The 21,583-nt window shown below is 44.8% G+C and overlaps 1 protein-coding gene across 23 annotated transcripts in view; it reads right to left on the bottom strand.

Moving 5' to 3' along the window:
- LOC139373815 (focal adhesion kinase 1-like) overlaps positions 1–21,583 on the bottom strand; it is a 229,214-nt gene that overhangs the window by 109,874 nt on the left and 97,757 nt on the right. The window lies entirely within an intron of this gene.

Below are 21,583 nucleotides of genomic sequence, written 5' to 3'. Positions count from 1 at the left end.
GAATATACTACAACTAGTGTGGAGCTGTTGGGGGAATATACTACAACTAGTGTGGAGCTGTTGGGGGAATATACTACTACAACTAGTGTGGAGCTGTTGGGGGAATATACTACAAGTGTGGAGCTGTTGGGGGAATATACTACAACTAGTGTGGAGCTGTTGGGGGATACTACAACTACTACAACTAGTGTGGAGCTGTTGGGGGAATATACTACAACTACTACAACTAGTGTGGAGCTGTTGGGGGAATATACTACAACTAGTGTGGAGCTGTTGGGGGAATATACTATACTACAACTAGTGTGGAGCTGTTGGGGGAATATACTACAACTACTTACAACTAGTGTGGAGCTGTTGGGGGAATATACTACAACTACTACAACTAGTGTGGAGCTGTTGGGGGAATATACTACAACTACTACAACTAGTGTGGAGCTGTTGGGGGAATATACTACAACTACTACAACTAGTGTGGAGCTGTTGGGGGAATATACTAAAACTAGTGTGGAGCTGTTGGGGGAATATACTACAACTACTACAACTAGTGTGGAGCTGTTGGGGGAATATACTACAACTAGTGTGGAGCTGTTGGGGGAATATACTACAACTACTACAACTAGTGTGGAGCTGTTGGGGGAATATACTACAACTACTTCAACTAGTGTGGAGCTGTTGGGGGAATATACTACAACTAGTGTGGATACTACAACTAGTGTGGAGCTGTTGGGGGAATATACTACAACTAGTGTGGAGCTGTTGGGGGAATATACTACAACTAGTGTGGAGCTGTTGGGGGAATATACTACAACTGGTGTGGAGCTGTTGGGGGAATATACTACAACTAGTGTGGAGCTGTTGGGGGAATATACTACAACTGGTGTGGAGCTGTTGGGGGAATATACTACAACTGGTGTGGAGCTGTTGGGGGAATATACTACAACTAGTGTGGAGCTGTTGGGGGAATATACTTCAACTAGTGTGGAGCTGTTGGGGGAATATACTACAACTAGTGTGGAGCTGTTGGGGGAATATACTACAACTAGTGTGGAGCTGTTGGGGGAATATACTACAACTACAACTAGTGTGGAGCTGTTGGGGGAATATACTACAACTAGTGTGGAGCTGTTGGGGGAATATACTACAACTAGTGTGGAGCTGTTGGGGGAATATACTACAACTAGTGTGGAGCTGTTGGGGGAATATACTACAACTAGTGTGGAGCTGTTGGGGGAATATACTACAACTGGAGCTGTTGGGGGAATATACTACAACTACTACAACTAGTGTGGAGCTGTTGGGGGAATATACTACAACTAGTGTGGAGCTGTTGGGGGAATATACTACTACAACTAGTGTGGAGCTGTTGGGGGAATATACTACAACTAGTGTGGAGCTGTTGGGGGAATATACTACAACTAGTGTGGAGCTGTTGGGGGAATATACTACAACTAGTGTGGAGCTGTTGGGGGAATATACTACAACTAGTGTGGAGCTGTTGGGGGAATATACTACAACTAGTGTGGAGCTGTTGGGGGAATATACTACAACTAGTGTGGAGCTGTTGGGGGAATATACTACAACTAGTGTGGAGCTGTTGGGGGAATATACTACAACTAGTGTGGAGCTGTTGGGGGAATATACTACAACTAGTGTGGAGCTGTTGGGGGAATATACTACAACTAGTGTGGAGCTGTTGGGGGAATATACTACTACAACTAGTGTGGAGCTGTTGGGGGATATATACTACAACTAGTGTGGAGCTGTTGGGGGAATATACTACAACTAGTGTGGAGCTGTTGGGGGAATATACTACAACTAGTGTGGAGCTGTTGGGGGAATATACTACAACTAGTACAACTGGTGTGGAGCTGTTGGGGGAATATACTACAACTAGTGTGGAGCTGTTGGGGGAATATACTACAACTAGTGTGGAGCTGTTGGGGGAATATACTACAACTAGTGTGGAGCTGTTGGGGGAATATACTACAACTAGTGTGGAGCTGTTGGGGGAATATACTACAACTAGTGTGGAGCTGTTGGGGGAATATACTACAACTAGTGTGGAGCTGTTGGGGGAATATACTACAACTAGTGTGGAGCTGTTGGGGGAATATACTACAACTAGTGTGGAGCTGTTGGGGGAATATACTTACAACTAGTGTGGAGCTGTTGGGGGAATATACTACAACAACTAGTGTGGAGCTGTTGGGGGAATATACTACAACTAGTGTGGAGCTGTTGGGGGAATATACTACAACTAGTGTGGAGCTGTTGGGGGAATATACTACAACTAGTGTGGAGCTGTTGGGGGAATATACTACAACTGGTGTAGCTTCAACTAGTGTATACTACAACTAGTGTGGAGCTGTTGGGGGAATATACTACAACTAGTGTGGAGCTGTTGGGGGAATATACTACAACTAGTGTGGAGCTGTTGGGGGAACAACTAGTGTGGAGCTGTTGGGGGATATACAACTAGTGTGGAGCTGTTACAACTAGTGTGGAGCTGTTGGGGGAATATACTACAACTAGTGTGGAGCTGTTGGGGGAATATACTACAACTAGTGTGGAGCTGTTGGGGGAATATACTACAACTAGTGTGGAGCTGTTGGGGGAATATACTACAACTAGTGTGGAGCTGTTGGGGGAATATACTACAACTAGTGTGGAGCTGTTGGGGGAATATACTACAACTAGTGTGGAGCTGTTGGGGGAATATACTACAACTAGTGTGGAGCTGTTGGGGGAATATACTACAACTAGTGTGGAGCTGTTGGGGGAATATACTACAACTAGTGTGGAGCTGTTGGGGGAATATACTACAACTAGTGTGGAGCTGTTGGGGGAATATACTACAACTAGTGTGGAGCTGTTGGGGGAATATACTACAACTAGTGTGGAGCTGTTGGGGGAATATACTACAACTAGTGTGGAGCTGTTGGGGGAATATACTACTAGTGTGGACTACTACAACTAGTGTGGAGCTGTTGGGGGAATACTACAACAACTAGTGTGGAGCTGTTGGGGGAATATACAACTAGTGTGGAGCTGTTGGGGGAATATACTACAATACTACAACTAGTGTGGAGCTGTTGGGGGAATACTACAACTAGCTTCAACTAGTGTGGAGCTGTTGGGGGAATATACTACAACTAGTGTGGAGCTGTTGGGGGAATATACTACAACTAGTGTGGAGCTGTTGGGGGAATATACTACAACTAGTGTGGAGCTGTTGGGGGAATATACTACAACTGGTGTGGAGCTGTTGGGGGAATATACTACAACTGGTGTGGAGCTGTTGGGGGAATATACTACAACTAGTGTGGAGCTGTTGGGGGAATATACTACAACTAGTGTGGAGCTGTTGGGGGAATATACTACAACTAGTGTGGAGCTGTTGGGGGACTATACTACAACTAGTGTGGAGCTGTTGGGGGAATATACTACAACTAGTGTGGAGCTGTTGGGGGAATATACTACAACTACTACAACTAGTGTGGAGCTGTTGGGGGAATATACTACAACTACTTCAACTAGTGTGGAGCTGTTGGGGGAATATACTACAACTACTGTGGAGCAACTACTGGTGTGGAGCTGTTGGGGGAATATACTACAACTAGTGTGGAGCTGTTGGGGGAATATACTACAACTAGTGTGGAGCTGTTGGGGGAATATACTACAACTAGTGTGGAGCTGTTGGGGGAATATACTACAACTAGTGTGGAGCTGTTGGGGGAATATACTACAACTACTACAACTAGTGTGGAGCTGTTGGGGGAATATACTACAACTAGTGTGGAGCTGTTGGGGGGGAACAACTACTACAACTAGTGTGGAGCTGTTGGGGGAATATACTACAACTAGTGTGGAGCTGTTGGGGGAATACTACAACTACTACAACTAGTGTGGAGCTGTTGGGGGAATATACTACAACTAGTGTGGAGCTGTTGGGGGAATATACTACAACTAGTGTGGAGCTGTTGGGGGAATATACTACAACTAGTGTGGAGCTGTTGGGGGAATATACTACAACTAGTGTGGAGCTGTTGGGGGAATATACTACAACTAGTGTGGAGCTGTTGGGGGAATATACTACAACTAGTGTGGAGCTGTTGGGGGAATATACTACAACTAGTGTGGAGCTGTTGGGGGAATATACTACAACTAGTGTGGAGCTGTTGGGGGAATATACTACAACTAGTGTGGAGCTGTTGGGGGAATATACTACAACTAGTGTGGAGCTGTTGGGGGAATATACTACAACTAGTGTGGAGCTGTTGGGGGAATATACTACAACTAGTGTGGAGCTGTTGGGGGAATATACTACAACTGGTGTGGAGCTGTTGGGGGAATATACTACAACTAGTGTGGAGCTGTTGGGGGAATATACTACAACTAGTGTGGAGCTGTTGGGGGAATATACTACAACTAGTGTGGAGCTGTTGGGGGAATATACTACAACTAGTGTGGAGCTGTTGGGGGAATATACTACAACTAGTGTGGAGCTGTTGGGGGAATATACTACAACTAGTGTGGAGCTGTTGGGGGAATATACTACAACTAGTGTGGAGCTGTTGGGGGAATATACTACAACTAGTGTGGAGCTGTTGGGGGAATATACTACAACTAGTGTGGAGCTGTTGGGGGAATATACTACAACTAGTGTGGAGCTGTTGGGGGAATATACTACAACTAGTGTGGAGCTGTTGGGGGAATATACTACAACTAGTGTGGAGCTGTTGGGGGAATATACTACAACTAGTGTGGAGCTGTTGGGGGAATATACTACAACTAGTGTGGAGCTGTTGGGGGAATATACTACAACTAGTGTGGAGCTGTTGGGGGAATATACTACAACTAGTGTGGAGCTGTTGGGGGAATATACTACAACTAGTGTGGAGCTGTTGGGGGAATATACTACAACTAGTGTGGAGCTGTTGGGGGAATATACTACAACTAGTGTGGAGCTGTTGGGGGAATATACTACAACTAGTGTGGAGCTGTTGGGGGAATATACTACAACTAGTGTGGAGCTGTTGGGGGAATATACTACAACTAGTGTGGAGCTGTTGGGGGAATATACTACAACTAGTGTGGAGCTGTTGGGGGAATATACTACAACTAGTGTGGAGCTGTTGGGGGAATATACTTCAACTAGTGTGGAGCTGTTGGGGGAATATACTACAACTAGTGTGGAGCTGTTGGGGGATATACTACAACTACAACTAGTGTGGAGCTGTTGGGGGAATATACTACTACAACTAGTGTGGAGCTGTTGGGGGAATATACTACAACTAGTGTGGACTGTTGGGGGAATATACTACAACTAGTGTGGAGCTGTTGGGGGAATATACTACAACTAGTGTGGAGCTGTTGGGGGAATATACTACAACTAGTGTGGAGCTGTTGGGGGAATATACTACAACTAGTGTGGAGCTGTTGGGGGAATATACTACAACTAGTGTGGAGCTGTTGGGGGAATATACTACAACTAGTGTGGAGCTACTACAACTAGTGTGGAGCTGTTGGGGGAATATACTACAACTAGTGTGGAGCTGTTGGGGGAATATACTACAACTAGTGTGGAGCTGTTGGGGGAATATACTACAACTAGTGTGGAGCTGTTGGGGGAATATACTACAACTAGTGTGGAGCTGTTGGGGGAATATACTACAACTAGTGTGGAGCTGTTGGGGGAATATACTACAACTAGTGTGGAGCTGTTGGGGGAATATACTACAACTAGTGTGGAGCTGTTGGGGGAATATACTACAACTAGTGTGGAGCTGTTGGGGGAATATACTACAACTGGTGTGGAGCTGTTGGGGGAATATACTACAACTAGTGTGGAGCTGTTGGGGGAATATACTACAACTAGTGTGGAGCTGTTGGGGGAATATACTACAACTAGTGTGGAGCTGTTGGGGGAATATACTACAACTAGTGTGGAGCTGTTGGGGGAATATACTACAACTAGTGTGGAGCTGTTGGGGGAATATACTACAACTAGTGTGGAGCTGTTGGGGGAATATACTACAACTAGTGTGGAGCTGTTGGGGGAATATACTACAACTAGTGTGGAGCTGTTGGGGGAATATACTACAACTAGTGTGGAGCTGTTGGGGGAATAATATACTACAACTAGTGTGGAGCTGTTGGGGGAATATACTAGTGTGGACAACTACTTCAACTAGTGTGGAGCTGTTGGGGGAATACTACTACAACTAGTGTGGAGCTGTTGGGGGAATATACTACAACTAGTGTGGAGCTGTTGGGGGAATATACTACAACTAGTGTGGAGCTGTTGGGGGAATATACTACAACTAGTGTGGAGCTGTTGGGGGAATATACTACAACTACTACAACTAGTGTGGAGCTGTTGGGGGAATATACTACAACTAGTGTGGAGCTGTTGGGGGAATATACTACAACTAGTGTGGAGCTGTTGGGGGAATATACTACAACTAGTGTGGAGCTGTTGGGGGAATATACTACAACTAGTGTGGAGCTGTTGGGGGAATATACTACAACTAGTGTGGAGCTGTTGGGGGAATATACTACAACTAGTGTGGAGCTGTTGGGGGAATATACTACAACTAGTGTGGAGCTGTTGGGGGAATATACTACAACTAGTGTGGAGCTGTTGGGGGAATATACTACAACTAGTGTGGAGCTGTTGGGGGAATATACTACAACTAGTGTGGAGCTGTTGGGGGAATATACTACAACTAGTGTGGAGCTGTTGGGGGAATATACTACAACTAGTGTGGAGCTGTTGGGGGAATATACTACAACTAGTGTGGAGCTGTTGGGGGAATATACTACAACTAGTGTGGAGCTGTTGGGGGAATATACTACAACTAGTGTGGAGCTGTTGGGGGAATATACTACAACTAGTGTGGAGCTGTTGGGGGAATATACTACAACTAGTGTGGAGCTGTTGGGGGAATATACTACAACTAGTGTGGAGCTGTTGGGGGAATATACTACAACTAGTGTGGAGCTGTTGGGGGAATATACTACAACTAGTGTGGAGCTGTTGGGGGAATATACTACAACTAGTGTGGAGCTGTTGGGGGAATATACTACAACTAGTGTGGAGCTGTTGGGGGAATATACTACAACTAGTGTGGAGCTGTTGGGGGAATATATACTACAACTAGTGTGGAGCTGTTGGGGGAATATACTACAACTAGTGTGGAGCTGTTGGGGGAATATACTACAATATACTACAACTAGTGTGGAGCTGTTGGGGGAATATACTACACTAGTGTGGAGCTACAACTAGTGTGGAGCTGTTGGGGGAATATACTACAACTAGTGTGGAGCTGTTGGGGGAATATACTACAACTAGTGTGGAGCTGTTGGGGGAATATACTACAACTAGTGTGGAGCTGTTGGGGGAATATACTACAACTAGTGTGGAGCTGTTGGGGGAATATACTACAACTAGTGTGGAGCTGTTGGGGGAATATACTACAACTAGTGTGGAGCTGTTGGGGGAATATACTACAACTAGTGTGGAGCTGTTGGGGGAATATACTACAACTAGTGTGGAGCTGTTGGAATATACTACAACTAGCTGTTGGGGGAATATACTACAACTAGTGTGGAGCTGTTGGGGGAATATACTACAACTAGTGTGGAGCTGTTGGGGGAATATACTACAACTAGTGTGGAGCTGTTGGGGGAATATACTACAACTAGTGTGGAGCTGTTGGGGGAATATACTACAACTACTAGTGTGGAGCTGTTGGGGGAATATACTACAACTAGTGTGGAGCTGTTGGGGGAATATACTACAACTAGTGTGGAGCTGTTGGGGGAATATACTACAACTAGTGTGGAGCTGTTGGGGGAATATACTACAACTAGTGTGGAGCTGTTGGGGGAATATACTACAACTAGTGTGGAGCTGTTGGGGGAATATACTACAACTAGTGTGGAGCTGTTGGGGGAATATACTACAACTAGTGTGGAGCTGTTGGGGGAATATACTACAACTAGTGTGGAGCTGTTGGGGGAATATACTACAACTAGTGTGGAGCTGTTGGGGGAATATACTACAACTAGTGTGGAGCTGTTGGGGGAATATACTACAACTAGTGTGGAGCTGTTGGGGGAATATACTACAACTAGTGTGGAGCTGTTGGGGGAATATACTACAACTAGTGTGGAGCTGTTGGGGGAATATACTACAACTAGTGTGGAGCTGTTGGGGGAATATACTACAACTAGTGTGGAGCTGTTGGGGGAATATACTACAACTAGTGTGGAGCTGTTGGGGGAATATACTACAACTAGTGTGGAGCTGTTGGGGGAATATACTACAACTAGTGTGGAGCTATTGGGGGAATATACTACAACTAGTGTGGAGCTGTTGGGGGAATATACTACAACTAGTGTGGAGCTGTTGGGGAATATACTACAACTAGTGTGGAGCTGTTGGGGGAATATACTTCAACTAGTGTGGAGCTGTTGGGGGAATATACTACAACTAGTGTGGAGCTGTTGGGGGAATATACTACAACTAGTGTGGAGCTGTTGGGGGAATATACTACAACTAGTGTGGAGCTGTTGGGGGAATATACTACAACTAGTGTGGAGCTGTTGGGGGAATATACTACAACTAGTGTGGAGCTGTTGGGGGAATATACTACAACTAGTGTGGAGCTGTTGGGGGAATATACTACAACTAGTGTGGAGCTGTTGGGGGAATATACTACAACTAGTGTGGAGCTGTTGGGGGAATATACTACAACTAGTGTGGAGCTGTTGGGGGAATATACTACAACTAGTGTGGAGCTGTTGGGGGAATATACTACAACTAGTGTGGAGCTGTTGGGGGAATATACTACAACTAGTGTGAAGCTGTTGGGGGAATATACTACAACTAGTGTGGAGCTGTTGGGGGAATATACTACAACTAGTGTGGAGCTGTTGGGGGAATATACTACAACTAGTGTGGAGCTGTTGGGGGAATATACTACAACTAGTGTGGAGCTGTTGGGGGAATATACTACAACTAGTGTGAAGCTGTTGGGGGAATATACTACAACTAGTGTGGAGCTGTTGGGGGAATATACTACAACTAGTGTGGAGCTGTTGGGGGAATATACTACAACTAGTGTGGAGCTGTTGGGGGAATATACTACAACTAGTGTGGAGCTGTTGGGGAAATATACTACAACTAGTGTGGAGCTGTTGGGGGAATATACTACAACTAGTGTGGAGCTGTTGGGGGAATATACTTCAACTAGTGTGGAGCTGTTGGGGGAATATACTACAACTAGTGTGGAGCTGTTGGGGGAATATACTACAACTAGTGTGGAGCTGTTGGGGGAATATACTACAACTAGTGTGGAGCTGTTGGGGGAATATACTACATGTGCATTCAGCTTGTGTCAGCAGCACTGTTCCCTCTATGTGGCTGGAAAAGCCCAAAATAACCTCCCCTGGTAGAAGTGAGAGTGCACCCCCATAGTGACTAAGCACCGGTCGATGGAAAACAGAAGACTTCTACTGGATTTGGCCTCCAATGAAATGCCACAGATACAAGGTTTAGCATGTGAGCTTTAAAGAGAGCTGCAGAGTTAAAATATGTTTACTTAATACATTTAAAAGGACTGTAATGGATACAAGGATTGGCAGCAGTGCAGTCCATTTGAGAACAGACGGTGGGCATTGCACCACAGCACTGGCTACAGTACGAAAACAGCAGGGGGACTAGCTTTAAGTGCACTGCTTTTATTTTTTTCATCCTGGCGTCCACAGAGCCGAAGGCGCTAGGCAACAGTAAGTCACAGACAGTGTGCACTGCAGTACTGACTGAAACTGCTCTTTTTAATCAGTTAATCTCCCGGTCTGAGCTGGGGTCTGGCCTGTTACTTCAGACAGGGTACACACAGGTCTGAGCTGGGGTCTGGCCTGTTACTTCAGACAGGGTACACACAGGTCTGAGCTGGGGTCTGGCCTGTTACTTCAGACAGGGTACACACAGTTTTGAGCTGGGGTCTGGCCTGTTACTTCAGACAGGGTACACACAGGTCTGAGCTGGGCTCTGGCCTGTTACTTCAGACAGGGTACACACAGACACACAGGTCTGAGCTGAGGTCTGGCCTGTTACTTCAGACAGGGTACACACAGACACACAGGGCTGAGCTGGGGTCTGACCTGTTACTTCAGACAGGGTACACACAGACACACAGGTCTGAGCTGAGGTCTGGCCTGTTACTTCAGACAGGGTACACACAGACACACAAGTCTGAGCTGGGGTCTGGCCTGTTACTTCAGACAGGGTACACACAGACACACAGGTGAGCTGGGGTCTGGCCTGTTACTTCAGACAGGGTACACACAGACACACAGGGCTGAGCTGGGGTCTGGCCTGTTACTTCAGACAGGGTACACACAGGTCTGAGCTGGGGTCTGGCCTGTTACTTCAGACAGGGTACACACAGACACACAGGGCTGAGCTGGGGTCTGGCCTGTTACTTCAGACAGGGTACACACAGGTCTGAGCTGGGGTCTGGCCTGTTACTTCAGACAGGGTACACACAGACACACAGGTCTGAGCTGAGTTATGGCCTGTTACTTCAGACAGGGTACACACAGACACACAGGTCTGAGCTGGGGTCTGGCCTGTTACTTCAGACAGGGTACACACAGACACACAGGTCTGAGCTGGGGTCTGGCCTGTTACTTCAGACAGGGTACACACAGACACACATGTCTGAGCTGAGTTATGGCCTGTTACTTCAGACAGGGTACACACAGACACACAGGTCTGAGCTGGGGTCTGGCCTGTTACTTCAGACAGGGTACACACAGACACACATGTCTGAGCTGAGGTCTGGGGTCTGAGCTGAGGTCTGGGGTCTGGCCTGTTACTTCAGACAGGGTACACACAGACACACAGGTCTGAGCTGAGTTATGGCCTGTTACTTCAGACAGGGTACACACAGACACACAGGGCTGAGCTGGGGTCTGGCCTGTTACTTCAGACAGGGTACACACAGACACACAGGTCTGAGCTGGGGTCTGGCCTGTTACTTCAGACAGGGACACACAGACACACAGGTCTGAGCTGTGGTCTGGCCTGTTACTTCAGACAGGGTACACACAGACACACAGGGCTGAGCTGGGGTCTGGCCTGTTACTTCAGACAGGGTACACACAGACACACAGGTCTGAGCTGGGGTCTGGCCTGTTACTTCAGACAGGGTACACACAGACACACAGGGCTGAGCTGGGGTCTGACCTGTTACTTCAGACAGGGACACACAGACACACAGGTCTGAGCTGGGGTCTGGCCTGTTACTTCAGACAGGGACACACAGACACACAGGGCTGAGCTGGGGTCTGGCCTGTTACTTCAGACAGGGTACATACAGACACACAGGGCTGAGCTGGGGTCTGGCCTGTTACTTCAGACAGGGTACATACAGACACACAGGGCTGAGCTGTCAGATGCCTGGCTAGTATCAAACCAACACACACTAAGCTGAGCCTCTCTCTCTCCCCAGGGGCCAGGGTGGGTGTGTGTGTGTGAGCAATATGGGGCACAAGATGTAATCTCTGCTACATTGTTGCTGGACAGTGTGTTCTGTTTGTCCATGTTATTAACAGGCATTAGATGATGGTCTACATCTAGGGAACAGGAGGACAGAACACGCCCCTGTGGTGAGGCGTCGCAGGACAGACCAGTCACACACACAGAGAGAAAGGTAGTTAGCACTGGGGATGGGGGGGGGGGGGGGGGGTTGCTGGCCAGAAGATCAAATATTATACTTTAAGTTGAATTTATTTGCACCAAAGAAAACAAGTATTAAACAACAATACATATAAAAAAGCTGTGCAGGTTGGAAGCCCAAGGCTCGGCTCGGCTCGGCACGCCACGCCACGCCACGCCACGCCACGCCACGCCACGCCACGCCACGCCACGCCACACCACACCACACCACACTACACTACACTACACTACACTACACCACACTACTACACCCCACACCACACCACACCACTACACTACACCCCACCACACCACTACACCCCACACCACTACACTACACTACACTACACCACTGTAAGTACCTAAATAAAAAAGGTTTGTTAGAACAGACACCCAAACCTACAAATTCTAAAATGTATAAATAAATGTATAAGTAATCACGAAAAAAACAAATAGTATTTATTTTGTCTAAATGTGTGTGTGCATGTGTGCAATAATTAGGCTATGTGGAGGAGATTACTGAGTAGTTTGGTTCATCAGGCTGACCTCCAGTCTATATGGAGGAGATTACTGAGTAGTTTGGTTCATCAGGCTGACCTCCAGTCTATATGGAGGAGATTACTGAGTAGTTTGGTTCATCAGGCTGACCTCCAGTCTTCATGGAGGAGATTACTGAGTAGTTTGGTTTATCAGGCTGACCCCCAGTCTTCATGGAGGAGATTACTGAGTAGTTTGGTTCATCAGGCTGACCTCCAGTCTATATGGAGGAGATTACTGAGTAGTTTGGTTCATCAGGCTGACCTCCAGTCTTCATGGAGGAGATTACTGAGTAGTCTGGTTCATCAGACTGACCCCCAGTCTTCATGGAGGAGATTACTGAGTAGTTTGGTTCATCAGACTGACCCCCAGTCTTCATGGAGGAGATTACTGAGTAGTATGGTACATCAGGCTGACCCCCAGTCTTCATGGAGGAGATTACTGAGTAGTTTGGTTCATCAGGCTGACCCCCAGTCTATATGGAGGAGATTACTGAGTAGTATGGTTCATCAGGCTGACCCCCAGTCTTCATGGAGATTACTGAGTAGTGTGGTTCATCAGGCTGACCCCCAGTCTACATGGAGGAGATTACTGAGTAGTTTGGTTCATCAGGCTGACCCCCAGTCTTCGCTTGAAGTTGTTGAGGGATGATGATGTTTTGGCAATGTGAAGATAAGAATTCCAGAGTATGGTACCTCTGTATCTGATAGAGAATTGACTATGTGAGGTATGGCAGTGGGCAGGGTAAAGGTTATCACAGTGTCTTGTGTTATATAGATGGACTTCAGAATGAACCTGGAAGAATCCATTGAAGGGTTTAGGTAACCTGTCTGGGAGATATGACTATTTGTAGATAAAAGTGCATAATTGGTGTACATTAATGTCTTAAATAGACAAGATATTGAGTTTCTTAAAACAAAGTTGCAGATGGAGCCAGGTAATTAGCAGAGGTTGCTAGTCTTGCAAACGTATTTTGTGATGAGTTATTTGTGTAGATAATACAGTAAATGAGATATGGGTCAATAAAGCTATAGTATAGAGTTGAGAAGCAAGGCTGATGAACCAAACCACTAACCTTTCTGATGATACCAGATTTCCTCACTTTGCTGCAGACAAATGTAATATGATCTTTCCAGGATAACGTTTCATCAATTAGACCTCAGAGGAATCTACTAGGCATGACTTGTTCAATTTCATTCCCACCAATTCAGATTCTGGCTCATTTTTTTGGGATACAATATTTATTATCCTTACTAGTGAATGCAATAAAGTTACATTTAAAGATAATTTGTTTATCTGGAACCATTCAGAAAATTTGGCCGTACTGAGTTGGATTCATTAACCAGTGAATCAAAATTCTTATGTGATAAAATCTAATTGGTATCATCAGCTAAGAGAATGGGAGGTACAGTAGAAGACAGAGCAGCTAAGTCATTGATATAGATTAGGAATTAAGGTCTAATTACCGAACCCTGTGGGACGCCACAGGATATCTTGGCCCTGGTAGATGCACAGACGTTTGCATAAACAAATTGTTCTCTATCATAAACATAACTATATCACAAATGATATGTATAATCATGAAAAACTTAATTATGCAATTTAGAATGTCATATTTCATGATCAACTGTCATTTGGATCCATCTAAAATGATGCCAAGAGAGTATCCATTATTGTTTCTCTATTTTCTTTGACAGAGATGAACCCACATTCACAAAAAAAGTTATTAAATTCACGTGAAATAACATCAGGGTCATTATAGGTCTTGTTTCCAACAATACATTGAGATGAAATAGTTGTAGATGCCTTTTCCAACAGTTGATAGATAATTTTTCTTGTTGACTTTATAAGGATTCTGTCACGGGTGTTGTTGGAAGCAGACCAAAGTGCAGTGTGGAGAGCATACATTTTATTTAATTTTAAAAAGTCGCCAACAAAACCACCGTGAAGCTTACAGGGCTAAGTGCCACAAACAAAGTTAACTAACCACACTGAAAGGAGGGAAAAAGGGCTACCTAAGTATGATTCCCAATCGGAGACAACAATAGACAGCTGTCCCTGATTGAGAACCATACCCGGGCCAAAACATAGAAATAAAGAAACCTAGAAAACAAAACATAGAATGCCCACCCCCACATCACACCCTGACCTAACCAAATAGAGAAATAAAACGTCTCTCTAAGGTCAGGGCGTGACAGATTCTTGGAATTTGTTAGGAAAATATACTTGTGGGGATATAGGTAGGTGAGGAAATTTATTGTCAAACTTTTTGTAATTTGCTAAATTCAGGGGAGAGGAATTTGTGAGACACTAAAAAAAAAAAAAAATGTAACTGAATTTTTTGAGACCAGTTGTAAACTGAGGTTTCCAGAAACCTTCTGCTGTTCTCTTACGTGACTTAACTAAGGGAAAGCAGTGGTGAAATACAGAATTGAAAGATGTGCGAAAAGTCTGGTAAACAGACTCCATATCGGCCTGATTATTAAAAAAATCCCATGAAATATCATCAAATCAACATCTTAAAGCGCTTTTGTTAAATGTAATGCTATTAACCTTTCCCATCTGTTCATTTCTAGCTGCTAAAGACAAGTGGACAATTAGAATGTGGTCACCAATGTCCGTATAAACCATAGCTATATTAGCCACATTATTCAAATAATTTGTCAACATATGATCAATAAGGGTGTCAGGTGAACTGGTCAGTCTGTGGGCTTATAGATGAGGTGATACAGGTGAACTGGTCAGTCTGTGGGCTTATTGATGAGGGGATACAGGTGAACTGGTCAGTCTGTGGGCTTATAGATGAGGGGATACAGGTGAACTGGTCAGTCTGTGGGCTTATTGATGAGGGGATACAGGTGAACTGGTCAGTCTGTGGGCTTATAGATGAGGGGATACAGGTGAACTGGTCAGTCTGTGGTCTTATAGATGAGGGGATACAGGTGAACTGGTCAGTCTGTGGGCTTATAGATGAGGTGATACAGGTGAACTGGTCAGTCTGTGGTCTTATAGATGAGGGGATACAGGTGAACTGGTCAGTCTGTGGGCTTATAGATGAGGTGATACAGGTGAACTGGTCAGTCTGTGGGCTTATAGATGAGGGGATACAGGTGAACTGGTCAGTCTGTGGGCTTATAGATGAGGGGATACAGGTGAACTGGTCAGTCTGTGGGCTTATAGATGAGGGGATACAGGTGAACTGGTCAGTCTGTGGTCTTATAGATGAGGGGATACAGGTGAACTGGTCAGCCTGTGGGCTTATAGGTGACTGAGGGGATACAGGTGAACTGGTCAGTCTGTGTCTGTCTTATAGATGAGGGGATACAGGTGAACTGGTCAGTCTGTGGTCTTATAGATGAGGGGATACAGGTGAACTGGTCAGTCTGTGGGCTTACTGGTCAGTCTGTGGGCTTATGAGGGGATACAGGTGAACTGGTCAGTCTGTGGGCTTATAGATGAGGGGATACAGGTGAACTGGTCACTCTGTGGTCTTATAGATGAGGGGATAGTGATGAACTGGTCAGTCTGTGGTCTTATAGATGAGGGGACACAGGCGAACTGGTCAGTCTGTTGGCTTATAGATGAGGTGATACAGGTGAACTGGTCAGTCTGTGGTCTTATAGATGAGTGGATACAGGTGAACTGGTCAGTCTGTGGTTTTATAGATGAGGGGATACAGGTGAACTGGTCACTCTGTGGTCTTATAGATGAGGGGATAGTGATGAACTGGTCAGTCTGTGGTCTTATAGATGAGGGGACACAGGTGAACTGGTCAGTCTGTTGGCTTATAGATGAGGTGATACAGGTGAACTGGTCAGTCTGTGGTCTTATAGATGAGTGGATACAGGTGAACTGGTCAGTCTGTGGTTTTATAGATGAGGGGATACAGGTGAACTGGTCAGTCTGTGGTCTTATAGATGAGGGGATACAGGTGAACTGGTCAGCCTGTGGGCTTATAGATGAGGGGATACAGGTGAACTGGTCAGCCTGTGGGCTTATAGATGAGGGGACACAGGTGAACTGGTCAGTCTGTGGGCTTATAGATGAGGGGATACAGGTGAACTGGTCAGTCTGTGGTCTTATAGATGAGGTGATACAGGTGAACTGGTCAGTCTGTGGTTTTATAGATGAGGGGATACAGGTGAACTGGTCAGTCTGTGGTCTTATAGATGAGGTGATACAGGTGAACTGGTCAGTCTGTTGGCTTATAGATGAGGTGATACAGGTGAACTGGTCAGTCTGTGGTCTTATAGATGAGGGGATACAGGTGAACTGGTCAGTCTGTGGTTTTATAGATGAGGGGATACAGGTGAACTGGTCAGTCTGTGGTCTTATAGATGAGGGGATACAGGTGAACTGGTCACTCTGTGGTCTTATAGATGAGGGGATACAGGTGAACTGGTCAGTCTGTGGGCTTATAGATGAGGGGATACAGGTGAACTGGTCAGTCTGTGGTCTTATAGATGAGGTGATACAGGTGAACTGGTCAGTCTGTGGGCTTATAGATGAGGTGATACAGGTGAACTGGTCACTCTGTGGTCTTATAGATGAGGGGACACAGATAGCTGAAGTATAAAGTATTCAACAAGTCAGATGTCAGTGTGTGGTTCTCACTTTTAAATAAGTTTGTTGTGATCACCCAATAGAAAAGTAATTTTAGCTTCATTATTAATAAAATCCAAGTGTGATGCAAGAATATTAATGAAACTACCAATGTCAGACTTGGGTGGCCGATAGAAAATTCCAATTACCACTTTATTTACCACAAAAGTTACAGGAGGGCATTTCTATGAAAAGAGATTCAACATCAATGTTATCAGATGTAAGTCCAACTCTTAAAACAGTTATGAACAAAAATGGACGCTCCTCCTCCCACTCTTGATGTTCTACAGCGGTGAACATCATTATATGGAGACATGTCATAAAGCCTGGATGTCTCTTCAGTCAACCATGTTTCTGAAAGGGAAACAATGGAACATTCATGACTGAGAGAAGATAGATAATGAACAAGGGGGGGTCGTGATTTTTTAGGAAGAATGCAAATGTTTAAAAAAAAGTCACAAATTTGCTTGTTTTGGAATTAGATAAGCGATTTAATAACCTATTATGGATCAAACCCCACCGGCGGGAACGATTTGACAACATCCGGTGAAATGGCGACAAATTCAAATTAAATAATACACCAAAATGAAGTTTAATGTCTTGTTAATCCAGCCACAGTGTCAGTTTTCAAAAAGGCTTTAAGGCGAAAGCAAACCATGCGATTATCTGGACAGCGACCCATCATACAAATGCATGACAAACATTTTTCAACCAGCCAAGCACGACACAAAACTCAGGAATAACGATATAATTCATGTCTTACCTTTGAAGATCTTCTTCTGTTGGCACTCCAATATGTCCCATAAACATCACAAATGGTCCGTTTGATTGATTAATTCCTTCGTTAGATCCCCAAAATGTCCATTTATTTGGCGTGTTTGATTCAGAAAATGTTATACTCACAAGCATGACTTAAACAGTTTTAGAAACGTTGGAGTGTTTTCTATCTATATCTACCAATTATATGCACATCCTAGCTTATGGGCCTGAGAAACAGGCAGTTTACTTTGGACATGCTTTTCATCCGGACGTGAAAATACCACCCCCTATCCCAAAGAAGTTTTACCATTAAAGTAATCACAAGTGATAGACTCATCTCCGGGTAAATTTCAGGAAATTTGAATCTGGATCAACACAATCATTATATTTATTGTTGGCTTCATTAATATCTAATGGGTTAGAGACCATGTTATCAGGGTTGATATCTTTGGCTTCATTAATATCTAATGGGTTAGAGACCATGTTATCAGGGTTGATATCCTTGGTTTCATTAATATCTAATGGGTTAAAGACCATGTTATCAGGGTTGATATCCTTGGCTTCATTAATATCTAATGGGTTAGAGACCATGTTATCAGGGTTGATATCCTTGGCTTCATTAATATCTAATGGGTTAGAGACCATGTTATCAGGGTTGATATCCTTGGCTTCATTAATATCTAATGGGTTAGAGACCATGTTATCAGGGTTGATATCCTGCCCAACTAAGAGAGATACACAGTGGGAATCATCCAGAGAGTGGAAAGGAAACAGAAATGCATGCCTCACATGTCCAATACAACCACACATTTGGTGTTAGTTTGATCAATGGGGTGCACTTCCTATGGAAGCCACATTGACACAGTCCTCATAACACCACTGAAGACTATAAGAACAGTGTGTGTTTTAGGTCACGAGGCTAGGTGAAACACATGAACAAAGTAGAATAAATATGTGTGTCTGTCTATGTGTGTGTGTGTGGGTGTGTGTGTGTGTGAGTCAGTTGACTATAGCGGAGTCACTTGCCATAGGCCTTACAAGAGGCGGGGTGAACGACCAGCTGATCATACTTCAGGTATGTGATGTTACCTTTCTTCTGTTTTTGAATTAGTCGTGGCAGCAGTTCCTTTCTTTTGATGTTTACCTTTTCGGAAAAGTCTAAATTGATGAAGATTTTGGTTCCCTTCAGGCACTTGGCTCTCCTGAGAATCCCCTCCTTGTCTTTGAACCTCAGCAGTTTCACCACTATAGATCTGGGCCATCTATTGGGGAAGAAAGTGCCATTTCTATGCACCCTCTCCATCTCCATGAGTTTAGGATCCAGTTTGAGTTGATCTGGCCCTCTCCATCTCCATCAGTTTAGGATCCAGTTTGAGTTAATCTGGCCCTCTTCATCAGTTTAGGATCCAGTTTGAGTTGATCTGGCCCTCTCCATCTCCATCAGTTTAGGATCCAGTTTGAGTTAATCTGGCCCTCTTCATCAGTTTAGGATCCAGTTTGAGTTGATCTGGCCCTCTCCATCTCCATCAGTTTAGGATCCAGTTTGAGTTGATCTGGCCCTCTCCATCTCCATCAGTTTAGGATCCAGTTTGAGTTGATCTGGCCCTCTCCATCTCTATCAGTTTAGGATCCAGTTTGAGTTGATCTGGCCCTCTCCATCTCCATCAGTTTAGGATCCAGTTTGAGTTGATCTGGCCCTCTCCATCTCCATCAGTTTAGGATCCAGTTTGAGTTAATCTGGCCCTCTTCATCAGTTTAAGATCCAGTTTGAGTTAATCTGGCCCTCTCCATCAGTTTAGGATCCAGTTTGAGTTAATCTGGCCCTCTTCATCAGTTTAGGATCCAGTTTGAGTTGATCTGGCCCTCTCCATCTCCATCAGTTTAGGATCCAGTTTGAGTTGATCTGGCCCTCTCCATCTCCATCAGTTTAGGATCCAGTTTGAGTTGATCTAGCCCTCTCCATCTCCATCAGTTTAGGATCCAGTTTGAGTTAATCTGGCCCTCTTCATCAGTTTAAGATCCAGTTTGAGTTAATCTGGCCCTCTCCATCAGTTTAGGATCCAGTTTGAGTTAATCTGGCCCTCTTCATCAGTTTAGGATCCAGTTTGAGTTGATCTGGCCCTCTCCATCTCCATCAGTTTAGGATCCAGTTTGAGTTGATCTGGCCCTCTCCATCTCCATCAGTTTAGGATCCAGTTTGAGTTGATCTGGCCCTCTCCATCTCTATCAGTTTAGGATCCAGTTTGAGTTGATCTAGCCCTCTCCATCTCCATCAGTTTAGGATCCAGTTTGAGTTAATCTGGCCCTCTTCATCAGTTTAAGATCCAGTTTGAGTTAATCTGGCCCTCTTCATCAGTTTAGGATCCAGTTTGAGTTGATCTGGCCCTCTCCATCTACATCAGTTTAGGATCCAGTTTGAGTTAATATGGCTCTCTTCATCAGTTTAGGATCCAGTTTGAGTTAATCTGGCCATCTCCATCAGTTTAGGATCCAGTTTGAGTTAATCTGGCCCTCTCCAACAGTTTAGGATCCAGTTTGTGATGATCTGCCAGGAGTTTCTTGACCTTGACTTCTGTGTCATGCCGAGTTTCAGTCTTTACATCCTCAATTCCATCAATTAAAATGTTATTGCGCCTCGATTGGTTTTCGAGGTAGTCTCCTTTGGGATGAGTGCTTGTCAAGTGCAAAATCCTCAGACATGGTTTTGAATGCGGTCTGGCTGGTGACATTTGCACCCTTTAGCTCCTGCGCGGTGTCCAAACTGTGTTTACATTTCATTACATCCTTAAACAGATCATGAACCCTTTTGTTGGTAGAAAACAAAGAGTTACAGGAAGGACTTCAAAGTCATTTTCCTACTGATTGTCACGCCCTGTGACTAGGGTGGGCATTCTATGTTATTTTTTCTATGTTTTTGTATTTCTTTGTTTTTGGCCGGGTATGGTTCTCAATCAGGGACAGCTGTCTGTCGTTGTCTCTGATTGAGAACCATACTTAGGTAGCTCTTGCCCACATGGGTTTTGTGGGTAGTTGTTTTCTGTACCAGCCAGAACTGTTTCGGTCATTCTCCTTGTTATTTCAGTGTTCATTTAATAAATATGGACACATTTCACGCTGCACCTTGGTCCTCTCCTTCCAACAACCGTTACACTGATCTATTAGCCAGTTGAATCCTATCTACACTACCCCAGCCAGTTGAATCCTATCTACACTACCCCAGGCAGTTGAATCCTATCTACACTACCCCAGGCAGTTGAATCCTATCAACACTACCCCAGCCAGTTGAATCATATCTACACTACCCCAGCCAGTTGAATCATATCTACACTACCCTAGCCAGTTGAATCATATCTACACTACCCTAGCCAGTTGAATCATATCTACACTACCCCAGCCAGTTGAATCATATCTACACTACCCTAGCCAGTTGAATCATATCTACACTACCCCAGCCAGTTGAATCATATCTACACTACCCCAGCCAGTTGAATCCTATCTACACTACCCCAGCCAGTTGAATCCTATCTACACTACCCCAGCCAGTTGAATCCTATCTACACTACCCCAGCCAGTTGAATCCTATCTACACGACCCCAGCCAGTTGAATCCTATCTACACGACCCCAGCCAGTTGAATCCTATCTACACGACCCCAGCCAGTTGAATCCTATCTACACTACCCCAGCCAGTTGAATCATATCTACACTACCCCAGCCAGTTGAATCATATCTACACTACCCCAGCCAGTTGAATCCTATCTACACGACCCCAGTCTCAGAATAACGTGTGCTTATAGGATGTCATACTGGTCACAATCCCCATGTCACTGTATCTGATAATGCATAATAACTAATGATCAGGTAAGAGGTAGCTATGTAGTCATGACAACAGCAGTTGTACGGGCCCACCTTGTGCTTCTCATAAACACGGCCCATAACCTCCCTGAGCTGCACTA

This window comes from Oncorhynchus clarkii, chromosome 18, assembly GCF_045791955.1.
Source record: "Oncorhynchus clarkii lewisi isolate Uvic-CL-2024 chromosome 18, UVic_Ocla_1.0, whole genome shotgun sequence".
Classification (NCBI taxonomy): Eukaryota; Metazoa; Chordata; class Actinopteri; order Salmoniformes; family Salmonidae; genus Oncorhynchus; species Oncorhynchus clarkii.
The sequence above is the reverse complement of the archived record's forward strand: the minus strand, read 5'-3'. Positions and strand labels throughout refer to the sequence as shown.